Source organism: Heterodontus francisci, chromosome 46, assembly GCF_036365525.1.
Source record: "Heterodontus francisci isolate sHetFra1 chromosome 46, sHetFra1.hap1, whole genome shotgun sequence".
Taxonomy (NCBI): Eukaryota; Metazoa; Chordata; class Chondrichthyes; order Heterodontiformes; family Heterodontidae; genus Heterodontus; species Heterodontus francisci.
The window spans coordinates 10,241,699-10,247,698 of NC_090416.1; the positions used below are offsets into that span (position 1 = coordinate 10,241,699).

A 6,000-nucleotide genomic window follows, 5' to 3' on the forward strand; every position below is an offset into this window, starting at 1 on the left:
AATAAACAGCGAGTCCCACCATCAGAGTCCCAATAAACAGCGAGTCCCACCATCAGAGCCCCAATAAACAGCGGGTCCCACCATCAGAGTCCCAATAAACAACAGGTCCCACCATCAGAGTCCCAATAAACAGCGAGTCCCACCATCAGAGTCCCAATAAACAGTGAGTCCCACCACCAGAGTACAAATAAACAGCGAGTCCCACCATCAGAGTACAAATAAACAGCGAGTCCCACCATCAGAGTCCCAATAAACAGTGAGTCCCACCACCAGAGTACAAATAAACAGTGAGTCCCACCATCAGAGTACAAATAAACAGCGAGTCCCACCATCAGAGTCCCAATAAACAGTGAGTCCCACCACCAGAGTACAAATAAACAGTGAGTCCCACCACCAGAGTACAAATAAACAGCGAGTCCCACCATCAGAGTACAAATAAACAACGGGTCCCACCATCAGAGTCCCAATAAACAGCGAGTCCCACCATCAGAGTCCCAATAAACAGTGGGTCTCATCACCAGAGTACAAATAAACAGCGAGTCCCACCATCAGAGCCCCAATAAACAGCGGGTCCCACCATCAGAGTCCCAATAAACAACAGGTCCCACCATCAGAGTCCCAATAAACAGCGAGTCCCACCATCAGAGTCCCAATAAACAGCGAGTCCCACCATCAGAGCCCCAATAAACAGCGGGTACCACCATCAGAGTCCCAATAAACAACAGGTCCCACCATCAGAGTCCCAATAAACAGCGAGTCCCACCATCAGAGTCCCAAAAAACAGTGAGTCCCACCACCAGAGTACAAATAAACAGCGAGTCCCACCATCAGAGTACAAATAAACAACGGGTCCCACCATCAGAGTCCCAATAAACAGCGTGTCCCACCATCAGAGTCCCAATAAACAGTGGGTCTCACCACCAGAGTACAAATAAACAGCGAGTCCCACCATCAGAGTTCCAATAAACAGTGAGTCCCACCATCAGAGTACAAATAAACAACGGGTCCCACCATCAGAGTCCCAATAAACAGTGATTCCCACCATCAGAGTCCCAATAAACAGTGGGTCTCACCACCAGAGTCCCAATAAACAGTGGGTCTCACCATCAGAGTACAAATAAACAGCGAGTCCCACCATCAGAGTCCCAATAAACAACAGGTCCCACCAGCAGAGTCCCAATAAACAGCGGGTCCCACCATCAGAGTCCCAATAAACAGTGGGTCTCACCACCAGAGTACAAATAAACAGCGAGTCCCACCATCAGAGTCCCAATAAACAGCGAGTCCCACCATCAGAGTCCCAATAAACAGTGGGTCTCACCACCAGAGTACAAATAAACAGCGAGTCCCACCATCAGATTTCCAATAAACAGTGAGTCCCACCACCAGAGTCCCAATAAACAGCGAGTCCCACCATCAGAGTACAAATAAACAACGGGTCCCACCATCAGAGTCCCAATAAACAGTGATTCCCACCATCAGAGTCCCAATAAACAGCGGGTCCCACCATCAGAGTCCCAATAAACAGCGAGTCTCACCATCAGAGTACAAATAAACAGCAGGTCCCACCATCAGAGTCCCAATAAACAGCGAGTCCCACCATCAGAGTCCCAATAAACAGTGAGTCCCACCATCAGAGTCCCAATAAACAGTGGGTCCCACCATCAGAGTACAAATAAACAGCGAGTCCCACCATCAGAGTACAAATAAACAGCGGGTCCCACCATCAGAGTACAAATAAACAGCGAGTCCCACCATCAGAGTACAAATAAACAGCGAGTCCCACCATCAGAGTACAAATAAACAGCGAGTCCCACCATCAGAGACCCAATAAACAGCGAGTCCCACCATCAGAGTACAAATAAACAGCGAGTCCCACCATCAGAGACCCAATAAACAGCGAGTCCCACCATCAGAGTCCCAATAAACAGCGAGTCCCACCATCAGAGTCCCAATAAACAGCGAGTCCCATCATCAGAGTACAAATAAACAGCGAGTCCCACCATCAGAGTCCCAATAAACAGCGAGTCCCATCATCAGAGTCCCAATAAACAGCGAGTCCCACCATCAGAGTCCCAATAAACAGTGGGTCCCACCATCAGAGACCCTATAAACAGCGAGTCCCACCATCAGAGTCCCAATAAACAGCGAGTCCCACCATCATAGTACAAATAAACAGCAGGTCCCACCATCAGAGTCCCAATAAACAGCGAGTCCCACCATCAGAGTCCCAATACACAGCGAGTCCCACCATCAGAGACCCTATAAACAGCGAGTCCCACCATCAGAGTACAAATAAACAGCGAGTCCCACCATCAGAGACCCAATAAACAGCGAGTCCCACCATCAGAGTCCCAATAAACAGCGAGTCCCACCATCAGAGTACAAATAAACAGCGAGTCCCACCATCAGAGACCCAATAAACAGCGAGTCCCACCATCAGAGTCCCAATAAACAGCGAGTCCCACCATCAGAGTCCCAATAAACAACGGGTCCCACCATCAGAGTCCCTATAAACAGCGAGTCCCACCATCAGAGTCCCAATAAACAGCAGGTCCCACCATCAGAGTCCCAATAAACAGCAGGTCCCACCATCAGAGTCCCAATAAACAACGGGTCCCACCATCAGAGACCCTATAAACAGTGGGTCCCACCACCAGAGTACAAATGAACAGCGAGTCCCACCATCAGAGTCCCAATAAACAGCGAGTCCCACCATCAGAGTCCCAATAAACAGCAGGTCCCACCATCAGAGTCCCAATAAACAACGGGTCCCACCATCAGAGTCCCTATAAACAGTGGGTCCCACCACCAGAGTACAAATGAACAGCGAGTCCCACCATCAGAGTCCCAATAAACAGCGAGTCCCACCATCAGAGTCCCAATAAACAGCATGTCCCACCATCAGAGTCCCAATAAACAGCGAGTCCCACCATCAGAGTCCCAATAAACAGTGGGTCTCACCACCAGAGTACAAATAAACAGCGAGTCCCACCATCAGAGTCCCAATAAACAGCGAGTCCCACCATCAGAGTCCCAATAAACAGCAGGTCCCACCATCAGAGTCCCAATAAACAGCGAGTCCCACCATCAGAGTCCCAATAAACAGCAGGTCCCACCATCAGAGTACAAATAAACAGTGGGTCTCACCACCAGAGTACAAATAAACAGCGAGTCCCACCATCAGAGTCCCAATAAACAGCGAGTCCCACCATCAGAGTCCCAATAAACAACAGGTCCCACCATCAGAGTCCCAATAAACAGCGAGTCCCATCATCAGAGTCCCAATAAACAGCGACTCCCACCATCAGAGTACAAATAAACAGCGAGTCCCACCATCAGTGTCCCAATAAACAGCGAGTCCCACCATCAGAGTACAAATAAACAGCAGGTCCCACCATCAGAGTCCCAATAAACAGCGAGTCCCACCATCAGAGTCCCAATAAACAGCGAGTCCCACCATCAGAGTACAAATAAACAATGTCCCACCATCAGAGTCCCAATAAACAACGGGTCCCACCATCAGAGACCCTATAAACAGTGGGTCCCACCACCAGAGTACAAATAAACAGCGAGTCCCAGCATCAGAGTCCCAATAAACAGCGAGTCCCGCCATCAGAGTCCCAATAAACAGTGAGTCCCACTATCAGAGTCCCAATAAACAGTGAGTCCCACCATCAGAGTCCCAATAACCAGCGAGTCCCACCATCAGAGTCCCAATAAACAGTGAGTCCCACCATCAGAGTCCCAATAATCAGCGAGTCCCACCATCAGAGTCCCAATAAACAGCGACTCCCACCATCAGAGTCCCAATAAACAACGGGTCACACCACCAGAGTCCTAATAAACAGTGAGTCCCACCACCAGAGTCCCAATAACCAGCGAGTCCCACCATCAAAGTCCCAATAAACAGTGGGTCCCACCATCAGAGTCCCAATAAACAGCGAGTCCCACCATCAGAGTCCCAATAAACAGTGAGTCCCACCATCAGAGTCCCAATAAACAGCGCGTCCCATCATCAGAGTCCCAATAAACAGTGAGTCCCATCTTCAGTCCCAATAAACAGCGAGTCCCACCATCAGAGTCCCAATAAACAGCGAGTCCCATCATCAGAGTCCCAATAAACAGCGAGTCCCACCATCAGAGTCCCAATAAACAGCGAGTCCCATCATCAGAGTCCCAATAAACAGCGAGTCCCATCTTCAGAGTCCCAATAAACAGCGAGTCCCACCATCAGAGTCTCAATAAACAGCGAGTCCCATCATCAGAGTCCCAATAAACAGCGAGTCCCACCATCAGAGTCCCAATAAACAGCGAGTCCCATCATCAGAGTTCCAATAAACAGCGAGTCCCACCATCAGAGTCCCAATAAACAGCGACTCCCACCATCTGAGTCCCAATAAACAGCGAGTCCCATCATCAGAGTCCCAATAAACAGCGAGTCCCACCATCAGAGTCCCAATAAACAGCGGGTCCCATCATCAGAGTCCCAATAAACAGCGAGTCCCATCTTCAGAGTCCCAATAAACAGCGAGTCCCACCATCAGAGTCCCAATAAACAGCGAGTCCCATCATCAGAGTCCCAATAAACAGCGAGTCCCACCATCAGAGTCCCAATAAACAGCGAGTCCCATCATCAGAGTTCCAATAAACAGCGAGTCCCACCATCAGAGTCCCAATAAACAGCGAGTCCCACCATCAGAGTCCCAATAAACAGCAGGTCCCACCATCAGAGTCCCAATAAACAGCGAGTCCCATCATCAGAGTCCCAATAAACAGCGACTCCCACCATCAGAGTCCCAATAAACAGCGAGTCCCACCATCAGAGTACAAATAAACAGCAGGTCCCACCATCAGAGTCCCAATAAACAGTGAGTCCCACTATCAGAGTCCCAATAAACCGTGAGTCCCACCATCAGAGTCCCAATAACCAGCGAGTCCCACCATCAGAGTCCAAATAAACAGTGAGTCCCACCATCAGAGTCCCAATAACCAGCGAGTCCCACCATCAGAGTCCCAATAAACAGCGACTCCCACCATCAGAGTCCCAATAAACAACGGGTCACACCACCAGAGTCCTAATAAACAGTGAGTCCCACCATCAGAGTCCCAATAAACAGTGGGTCCCACCATCAGAGTCCCAATAAACAGCGGGTCCCACCATCAGAGTCCCAATAAACAGCAGGTCCCACCATCAGAGTCCCAATAAATAGTGAGTCCCACCATCAGAGTCCCAATAAACAGCGCGTCCCATCATCAGAGTCCCAATAAACAGCGAGTCCCATCTTCAGAGTCCCAATAAACAACGGGTCGCACCACCAGAGTCCTAATAAACAGTATGTCCCACCACCAGAGTCCCAATAACCAGCGAGTCCCACCATCAGAGTCCCAATAAACAGTGGGTCCCACCATCAGAGTCCCAATAAACAGCGAGTCCCACCATCAGAGTCCCAATAAACAGTGAGTCCCACCAGCAGAGTCCTTATAAACAGCGGATCCCACCAGCAGAGTCCCAATAAGCAGCGGGTCCCACCAGCAGAGTCCCAATAAACAGCGGGTCCCACCATCAGAGTCCCGATAAACAGCAGGTCCCACCAGCAGAGTCCCAATAAACAGGGGGTCCCATCATCCCACAATAGAAATGCTATCTTCTCTGACTGTTCTCCTCATGTATCAGGTTGTAGTGTTCTCTGGCAGCCGTTGACAACGCGCTGTGCATTTACAGAATTTTGAGCTCCCTCCCCCCGATCTCCTTTGTCATTTTAGCTCCCGCGACCCAAACTGTTGTGGAAGCGTTGTCATAATTCTTTGAGCTGTGATCTGGAGCCTGTGATAGCTGACATTGTACATCTGTGTTTATCTGAAGTCAGGACTCATTTCCTTCCTCTGGCTCCCAGTATCCTTAAACGTTGGGATCTCTCTTTTCCTCCTGAATGCAGGGAGGCAGACCTCCCATTTAACCCTTCCTACAAATATTCAGTCACGATTTCTTCTTTGGGC

The 6,000-nt window shown here is 49.6% G+C and overlaps 1 protein-coding gene across 3 annotated transcripts in view; it reads right to left on the reverse strand.

Annotated features, from left to right (window-relative positions):
• The window catches only part of LOC137356789 (aminopeptidase Ey-like), a 43,229-nt gene extending 37,470 nt beyond the window's left edge, over positions 1 to 5,759 (reverse strand). For all 3 annotated transcript variants that reach the window (XM_068022557.1, XM_068022556.1, XM_068022558.1), the window contains exon 1: positions 5,565 to 5,759. The gene's annotated coding sequence lies outside the window, so the exon portion shown is untranslated. The remainder of the gene's footprint in view (positions 1 to 5,564) is intronic.
• Between the last annotated feature and the right edge of the window lie 241 nt (positions 5,760 to 6,000).